The sequence below is a fragment of the Nilaparvata lugens genome, unplaced genomic scaffold, assembly GCF_014356525.2.
Source record: "Nilaparvata lugens isolate BPH unplaced genomic scaffold, ASM1435652v1 scaffold8449, whole genome shotgun sequence".
NCBI lineage: Eukaryota > Metazoa > Arthropoda > Insecta > Hemiptera > Delphacidae > Nilaparvata > Nilaparvata lugens.
Window position 1 is genome coordinate 1 of NW_024094195.1, and position 9849 is coordinate 9849.

At 33.2% G+C, this 9849-nt stretch overlaps 1 pseudogene; it reads left to right on the forward strand.

Annotated features, from left to right (window-relative positions):
- The first annotated feature begins 116 nt into the window (after nt 1-116).
- LOC120349143 lies at nt 117-9849 on the forward strand (annotated as a pseudogene).

A 9849-nucleotide genomic window follows, 5' to 3' on the forward strand; every position in this document is an offset into this window, starting at 1 on the left:
TGTAATATGGCTCTAGTGTATGCTCCCACACTTGAATGTTTCATACTTATTTGGCAACTTCGTAAAAAATTATGCAGAAATTCTCTACAAGTTTCCCTTCTTTTTGTATACATTTGATGTGTTTCTGTGTTTGTTGCAGGGGCCTAGACGACCTGGCCAGCTCTCAGTGCATATCCCTTCTGAAGGCATTGGCGAGGGGCGGTCGCACAGTCATCTGCTCCATTCACACGCCGAGCGCCCGCCTCTTCTCACTGTTCGACCATGTCTACATCGTGTCGGAGGGCCAGTGCGTCTTCCAGGGCCATGGCCACGACATTGTCGCCTTCCTCGCCTCGTTCGGCCTCAACTGTCCCAAGCACTACAATCCCGCCGATTTCAGTGAGTAATTGACAAATAATAGGATTATTTGTAGAATCTATGATTATATTTATCTATTTATAAGTTGATAGATATCATTCTCAACTATGAATGATTGGAAAAGGTACAACAGGCTTTAAACCCAAAACTGTGCCTTTTCCGAATTTGGATAGAAATTGTCCAAAAATAGGTTCCAGTATGTTTATAGGTTATATTGTGGATTTCCCCAATAAATCAAGATAAGTTTAGAATATAAAATATATGATATTGTGGAGCTCCATAATGAATGAAAACACTAGAAAAATAATAAAATGTTGTTAAGGAAAAACAAAGATTTTGTCAACCATCACAAATTTAATTTGGAGGAAAAACACTAACATTTTTCCATTTGCCTTTGTCAGTGTTATTCACATTCAAGAATATGTATCTGCTATCACACTAGCCACTATGTTAACTGTTGAATATATTGGTTTATTGGAATAATTGCCAATAGTTGATAGATTTTTCATTCATGATAGAATTTGTACGCTAATTTAGTTACAAAACTTTTGATCAGTGTTGATCCCTGATTTTAGTATAAAAATGTTGAACAATTTTCATAGCAATGGGTTCTTGATTATTGTTCCCGTAACTAGCCCAGCGTTTATTGGACTGTAAATATTCACATTTTTCAAAAGCATGGATTTTCAGGGAAATGTATTAGATGAGGGAAATATCAGATATATTTAGCTTGTTATGGAGAAGTTATATTTGCACAAAAACTTGTAATTACATGCAGTATGCGCTTGCCATTGGTACAGTAATACTGCACGATTACAAAAACTATTGAATAGTTTTTCATAGCCTTGTTAATAGGAGATAGAGTCTACTATAGAGAGATTCACGGTATGAAGTCAGTGGAAATGATAGGAAACACTGTTATCAATTTTCTTTCTCCACCCATGGCTTACCTCTAGGTATCTGTCATTAAGTTATCCCTGTGAATTGATCTGATATAATAGTCGATTCTTTATATTGAACAATCTATCTCAAAGTATATACCATCCGTCAAGAAAGAAATTAATCTTGTAGAATCTATTAATTGAACATAACTTATCATACACATAACCCAGTCACGCCAAAAACTATTGTAATTGATGATTTTTTATTTTAAAAATTTCTTGTATTTGGCAATAAATTCATTATTCATTCATTATCCATCAACATGTCAATACCAAATCTAGACAGTATGAGATTAAAAATAAACTTGAGAAGGTCTTCTATAAAACCCACTTATTAGTCATATCTCTGTGTTTGTATGTTTGTAACCACTCCATCTTACTTAGAGGATCACTAACACTCTATCTCACTCTAGAGAAATACCTTATACGATCATCTCATTTCCTCTAAAATCGAATAATTCATGGTTTCAGTGGTTGAAGTATCTAGTGGAGAGTATGGTGATTATCTGGAGAGAATGACTAATGCCATTGAGAATGGGAGGTGCTATAAGTGGAATCAGAACAAAGTCACTGACGTCCGATACCAAGGTAAGTTTTATAAGTTAAAATCACGTTAAATAATATTGTCTGTGAAGAAACTAATGTACACATCTTGTTATTCAAATTAAATTGCATTAAAACATTTTTATAATTTTGAAAGTATAATGATAGAAAATGCTCAGTTTTGAATTGTTTACTTGTCCAAAAATTACCGTATTTTTACCCAAGCATCACCATTGATTTATAGAAAATTCTCAGATAATAATATTATTGATCTAAGTGTATAAACTTGGTCTCATGTTATATATTCGTATGGTCGGGGAGAACATTGTACTATCGTCATTAGAAAAAAGTCGTCACAGAAAATTGAAATTATATGCTTGTCAGTTGAATAGCTTTGTCAAAAATTAAAAAAAGTTACATGAAAAACACATATGTATAAACCCCCCGGTCTCATGTTGAAGCGTCAAGTTGAACTAAGTATCAAACAAAATACTAAAGCTCATTGGGAGATATGATCATAGAGAAACAATAGCATAAGAATATAGCATAGAGAAACAATAGCATAAGCTTACGCTAATAAATAGCATAGAGAAACAATAGCATAAGCTTACGCTAATAAATAGCATAGAGAAACAATAGCATACCTTACGCTAATAAATAGCATAGAGAAACAATAGCATAAGCTTACGCTAATAAATAGCATAGCTTACGCTATTGTTTCTCTATGATATGATCTACACTTGATAATTATGTGTGTTTATTTATGAATTGTTCATTTATTTTCCGTTTTGATGGACCAACTTTGCTGAATATAATTAATTGAATTTTCGCAAATATTGATTTCATTGAAAAATAATTTATTTTTTCATCCTCCACAGCAAATGAAGAGGAAGAGAATCTAGTCAGTACTGATCTCCATCACATGTACAATTTCGAAAGTTCAGCGTGGTTACAGTTTAGGATATTGAATAAGTAGATGTCTCTACAAGGTAGAAGAGATATGGTAAGTTTGATTTTCTATAAAGTTATCTTTTAACTGGAAATGTTTTCTTTGGAACTGAAAATGCTGTTCAGATATTGCTATAGAAACTAGGCTGAATATCAATAGTAATGAGAGGGAGAGTTTCTTTGAATTATTGATAATGCATTTATATTTTGAATTATTATCTTCGGTTACTGTTAAAGGCTAAAGCTGCGTACACATACTCGCGCTTCCACCCGCACCGAGCACGCTCCTCCTCGTACCGCCCTCGTACCACCATCGAACCACAGTCGCACCGCCCACGCAACCCATCATGAACGTTACGGAAGATGTTAGATCTCGCGTTCCCCGGTCGAACCCACTGTTGCTCGCCGGTCGATCATCAATCGCTCTGCTGGAGTGACGTTCGGTTGCGGAGCAGAGCGACAGTCGTTACGCACCTTTAGGCTCAACTCACACAATTATGCGACTCAGGTCGAGAAGAGACTCGACTCTAGTGGAGAGCATGTGTTCCAAATGGTGGCGCGCGAAGACTAGAATCGACTGGTCTGAGTGTCACCATTTGAAAACACATGTTCTCGACTAGAGTCGAGTCTCTTCTCGACCTGAGTCGCGTAAGTGTGAGTTGAGCCTTAGTCTATTGATAAGAATAATAAGGATCTAGGAACTTTAAGTCTAGAATAAGAACTTGTAGAATAAGTTATAAAAGTCTAGATATCATACATTCTAGGATGGAATGCTAGGAGTAACTTACAAAGATTAGGATTTTTTCTAGTAGGATTATTTACTTCGTGGTATTAATCATCTTACAAAATTGACTATTAGTTTAAGATATCAATTATATTTAAGAGCATAAACTAATATACAGTATTTTTAGTGATTCGTATCACTAGATTTCTATTATCACAGAATATCTACTTGGAATTGTGTTAGTTTATTTGTTTTGAATAATAGCATTATTCTGTAGAAATTATTGATTTTCTACAATATTTCTTCACCATCTTAAAGTTGACTATTATTGGGAAAAAATTTCTCCCATACCGGTAATTAAATTATTTTACAACAGTAGCCTATATACATAATTTTCAGTTTTATAATTATATCATTAGATACGGGTACAACTCTATTATTTTTTATTTTGTTTAACTCACTGTTATTTTTTTCATTTTCAGGGATATATATATTGAAATTAGCAATGCATATTTTCATAGAATGATTATTGGAGGGATGTTTTTCCAAATCGGCAATGATGGCTCGAAGACTATTTTCAATTTTGGTTTCTGTTTTGTTACGATTATCATTTTCTTGTATATACCAATGATGCCAGCGCTTCTATGGTGTAAGCTTATCTTGATTTTTCTATTCTTATTTGTTTAAGTTGACTTTAATTTATATAATTTTATGTTTGTCTCATTAAAAAAAAGGAATATTGAAAGGAAATTGAGGAGTAGTATGTTAATGTAAATTATATAAGCATAAATTTCAACTCAATTTTATTGTTGTGTTGGAATCCTAGAAAATTTCTAGTGAGTGACTTTCAGTGAATAACTACCGGGTGCGGCAGCGAAACTTCCTTTTTGAAAGTGAACGTCATTCAGTCAGCTGATGTCGTAGTAGAGCGAATTTGGTCTCGTTAGAGAGCCAAACCATGAAGTTTTCTTCTAGACATGTTCAGTTGCCATCATGCATTGGAAGAAACGTGCATTTGCCGTTGAGATGTATTTTTTGATCACAACCCAGCGCGCATTTCAAAATCGGTTTAATTTAGCCCCTTTGGCTACTGTCCCTAAGCCGAAATCAACTGTTACGTGAGTCACTATGTTCAAACAATCTGCAAGTGCGACAAGAGGAAGAACTGAAGTTCTCGGCCCATTAGGTACCTGAGAACGTTGAGCAGTGAGAGTTCAAGGTTGCGATCACCACAGCGTTCAGTATGCGTCTGCTCTTGGACTTTCCGATCGTTCTGTGAGACAAATTTTTCGTGAAAATCTTTCATTTTTATCCATACAAGATGGCAATTATGCAGGAACTTCCAGAACGTGACTTTAATTGAGGTAACACGTTCCAGGACGCTATCTCAATAGGAGCGATTTGGAGGGCCAGCCCGATCTCACGATTTGAAGCCTTGTGATTTTTTCTATGGGGTTTTTTGAAATCCCTTGTTTAAGTAACTTCCAAGGGCCCTACAAGATTGGAAGACCAATAGCAGGGAAGAAATGCTAAAATAACGCCTGCAATGCTGGCAGGAGCTATGACAAACGTCTGAAAGCGGGTTACTTAGTGTATGGAGAATTGGGGACTTCACCTACCTGATTTGATATTCGAAATTAATTTAAACAAAACTTTATATATAATATATATATATATATATATATATTATATATATATATATGCCCAAATGACAAAAAATAAATACAAAACTTTCTGATCCATACAATGAGCTCTATTCACTGGATATGAATAGGAAGTTTCGCTGCCGCCCTCTGTATTCTAACTAAAGAATTTAATGGGAAGAGCTCGAAATATTTTGGAAAATTATATAGATACATATTTTATAGCTTGAAGATTCAAGCTTATTATTTCTCTTCCAATGTTATTACATCTAGTGTTATTTGTAAAATAAATAAATAATGAAGATGCACTTCAAAGTAGGCTTTTCTTTGCAATATCTTATCTATAGCAACTATAGTTGAGGTTGACAAGGATTTTCATTTAATTTTTAATTTTCATAAGGCTTTCAATGTTAAATGTAACTTTTACCACAATTAATTTTCACTATCATAGGTTTTATACTAGTTTGTTGTTAAATTGTTTTTTGATTACACATTGAATTTCATTAGTTGTTTTCCAATGTTACTAATAAATAAGCTTTATGTTTGTCGATTGAATTTGTTGAATGTTCCTTGTTTGTAGAGAAACAAATAAATAATTTAAGAATTACAGCATAAATTTGGATTTTCGTTTAATAATAATAATTAAATCATTATCATTTGAATAATTGCAATATCTCAGAATTTCATCAATAATTAAGATTTTATAAACATATAAATAGGGAATATTTATCTCAAAAAAGTTAATATTCATTGCAGAACTTTACAAAATAGGCCTGCTCATTATAAGTTTCAAAACCAATTGAATTTTGAAAATAATTTCGCAAGATAAAAAACGTTATATCTTCCTGTAAAAATAAACTCAACGTTGAAGATATTTCTGAAGATATTGAAGCTATTGCATTGAAAGCTATTAATTTTTTATCATAAGTTTCATGCGAGTAAAATATATTTCATTCTATTGCAGTTCCTCAAGAAGTGCAGTTATTGAAGAGAGAATTCTTCAATAGATGGTATGATCTGAACCCATACTTTTTCGCCATGACATTCTGCCAGTTGCCGTTGCAAGTGAGTATAATAGAACAAAAATAATATTATAAATACCATAGTTCAAAACGTTCTCCCATTCAGAGCTGAATTTGATCAATAATACAATGATGACATCTCTAGCAATAATTGGTGATTTGGATCAGAGGTAGTGAATTGGAGAAAGCTTACTCACTCTCAATAAAAATAATTGAAACATTTGATTTTGCATTATGATAAATAAGTTTATTCATCTTATCATTATCAGTACCGTACTGTAAATAATTCAAATTCTCTCTGTTCAGAATAATTTTTTATAACGTTTTTAATTCCAAGAGATTAAAGTAAAAATAATATATAGGGTGGGATTTGAATGAACATTTTATAACATACTAGCTGGCCCGGCAAACTTTGTACCGCCAAATAGTTTAATGCATCTCATGACAAACTTCAGCTGGATGCACACCTGAGGTGGTGCGATGCGGCCTTTTTATTTATATGATAATTTTCCAACTGTAAAATTAATTTACTAAAAATCAAATAATTCCAACACCGAAGACAGCACAATTATTCGAAACAAATCAATGTCTTTAGAGCATGTAAGTCTTTAACCTGAGGCCGCACAGGAAAACTGGTTTCACACAGAACAGTCGTTTTGTTTTTAGTCGGGGGGTTTAGAATAAAATCATAGCCATCTCAAATACAGTATTAGAGGGTGGCTATGATAAAATACATGGGCGGTTATGGAGCTGCACACACTCTGTCTACTATCTACGACAGCTGTTGTATGACGCAATGATAGAAAAGCTGATTTTTATTCTGTGTGTGGCCAGCTCACAAATCTTGTCCCATAAGGATTACATGTGAACTTTGAAGGACCGTAGGAAAGAGTCATAAAGTCGGATTATAAATTTGAACATAACGCACACAACTAAAAAATCATCAAATTCAGTGCACACTTAAATTATTGAATATAAAAATTCGAGGCTCGATTTTTATTTATATAGATTGTTCTTCAATTATTCTATTATTGCGAATCAAACTACACTTATTACGAGATTTTTAATTTAAAACAACATGATCATGCTGTTTCTTAATGCATTCTATTTTTTCCAGATTGTTTTTGGAATCGGGTATGCACTGTTAACGTACTTCATGACAGATCACCAATGGAGTATGAGAGAGTTCTCAAATTCCATTTTGGTTTGCCTGATGATCTCCATTGTGTCAGAACCATGGGCTTGGCAATATCTGCTCGTCTCAATATTGTCGTGAGTTTCCATTATTATTTAAAATGCATCATTCATTATTGAATCAGGTAAAAATACAATATGTAGGAAAGATAACGGTCTTTTGGCCAAAACATCTTCAAGTCGAATTTAGGCTGTTTTTTGTTTGTATATCTTTATTTTTATTTGATATATAGGCCTTTGATATTTAGGCGTTTTTGAAAAGACGGCTTATATGATTGTTTCTCGTAAAATTAATAACTGTTAAAATTTTACGGCTGTTATGCAACCGGCACATAGAGTAGTAGATATAATAATTGTAATGTCCATTGAAATTATTAATATTCAGATTTATTCTTTGAGAAGAATTGAGTGCATCATTCTTATTCAGTTTTGTTTATAACTGAATAGTTGGAGATCAGCTTTGTTTGTCACAGTTGTAAATGACGCTAGTCTGTTATAAGTAGAGTATTCCATCAATTGTATTTCATGGAATTGTATGAGAATTAACAATAACGTAGTCTGATTCCTTATCGTATCAGCGTTATGATTGATAACTTCAAACTTCCGATGAAGTAGCCCATCTCTTTTTTAATTAAATTTTTTATCAAGTACAGTATATTTCAATCTCATTACCATCTTCGAGCTATATATTCATCATCTTTTAGCTTCGACAAAATATTATGCATTACTTCTGCAGACCTGATATCATAACCACTATACTCTATTTTACTGTTTTAGACAATGATGATTATAGTGTGTTATCCATGTAGATTAAAATACTAATTATAAAAGTATATGATGCTGAAGGATCCTATATACAAAATAGATCATGGAAAGCGTAGATTGTGATATTTTACTAAGACATACATGTCTATATCTAAATATATAGACTTACAAGCAGTAACTCTAGAGTTTAATCTTCAATAGAGCTCAATATTTATATCTCTCTATATATTTAATAGAGTTCAGAATACAATCTTTATCTGTATCTTTAATAGAGTTCAGTGTATTATTTGTATTGTTACAAGCGATGATTTGCACTTTGTTTACAATACTTGACCAAGTTACTCAACTAATTTTGGTTGCAATTTCAATTTATGTCTGATAAATTTCTCACTTCTGCATATTCCAGAACGGCTTTTCGTGGGACCACCGTTTCAGTTCCTTTGATGTTACTGGCCGTGTACGGCCTAGGCACGGGGAGCAAATACATCCCTTCGCACATCCGTTTCGCCATGTACTTCAGCTACCTGCGCTACGGACTGGAAGGCCTCATATCGTCCATCTATGGCGTGGACGCACCAAAATGGTCTGTCCCGACTCCGAGATCTACTGCCAACTGCGCGAACCTAAAGCGCTTCTCAAGGAGGTTGGCATGGAGGACGTCAACTATTGTTAGACATTGCTGCGTTGGCAGTTTCTTTCTGGTCTTCAAGGTTCATATGCTATGTGCTCTTGAGGAGGCGTTTGAAGTCCACGCAATCGTTTGGCGCACTCGGGTTTATCGGCAGATTTATCAAGACCCATTTCAATCTAGCTGGAAATATAGGAAGGTAATACATGGATGCTCCAAAGCTCTCATCACACTATTTTCATACGATGATTCTAGATACTCTATGAGATGAATAGTATCATAAGATATTATAATATCATCATCTTATACTAGATACTCTATGATAAATAGTATAATAAAGATATTATACTATCATCATCATATCTCAATTTAGATATTTTATGATGAATAGAAGTCATCATATCTCAGATACTGTACTCTATGTTGAATAATAGTTATCATATCTCAATTATTGTTATATACAAAACCTTGATTTTTCAGATACTGTAGTATGAAACATACCGAAAGACTGTATGATTTTAACGCTAATTTTAAATAAATCGCAATATTTTCATACGTTGATACTTTATGATGAATAGAAATCATCATAAATCTCAATTATTACTTCGGAACCAGGATTTCGTGTAGGTACTATATTTTTGGTTTTGTAGTTGGTACGGTATCTATAAAACTGGATGTAGCCTTTTTAAAGCTAATTTTTAAGAAATCTCAATATTTTCTTGCATGGATAGGTACTTTATGATGAATAGTACGGTACGATAGTCATCAATTATTAGTTCCAGGATTTCGTTTACTGTATTTGGTTTTGTAGTTAGTATCTATAAAACTGGATGTACCTTTTCAAAGCTAATTTTTAAGAAATCTCAATATTTTCTTGTATGGATACTTTTTGATTAATAGTAGTCATCAATTATTACTTCCAGGATTTTGTTTACTGTATTTGGTTTTGTAGTTGGTATCCATACAACTGGATGTAGCCTATTCATTTTGTTGTATTTTTGTGATATGTTTTATGACCTCTCATTTTTGAATATGATTCAACAATGAGTACCTAAGTTTTTTAAGGCTGTGCAAAGGCTAAAAA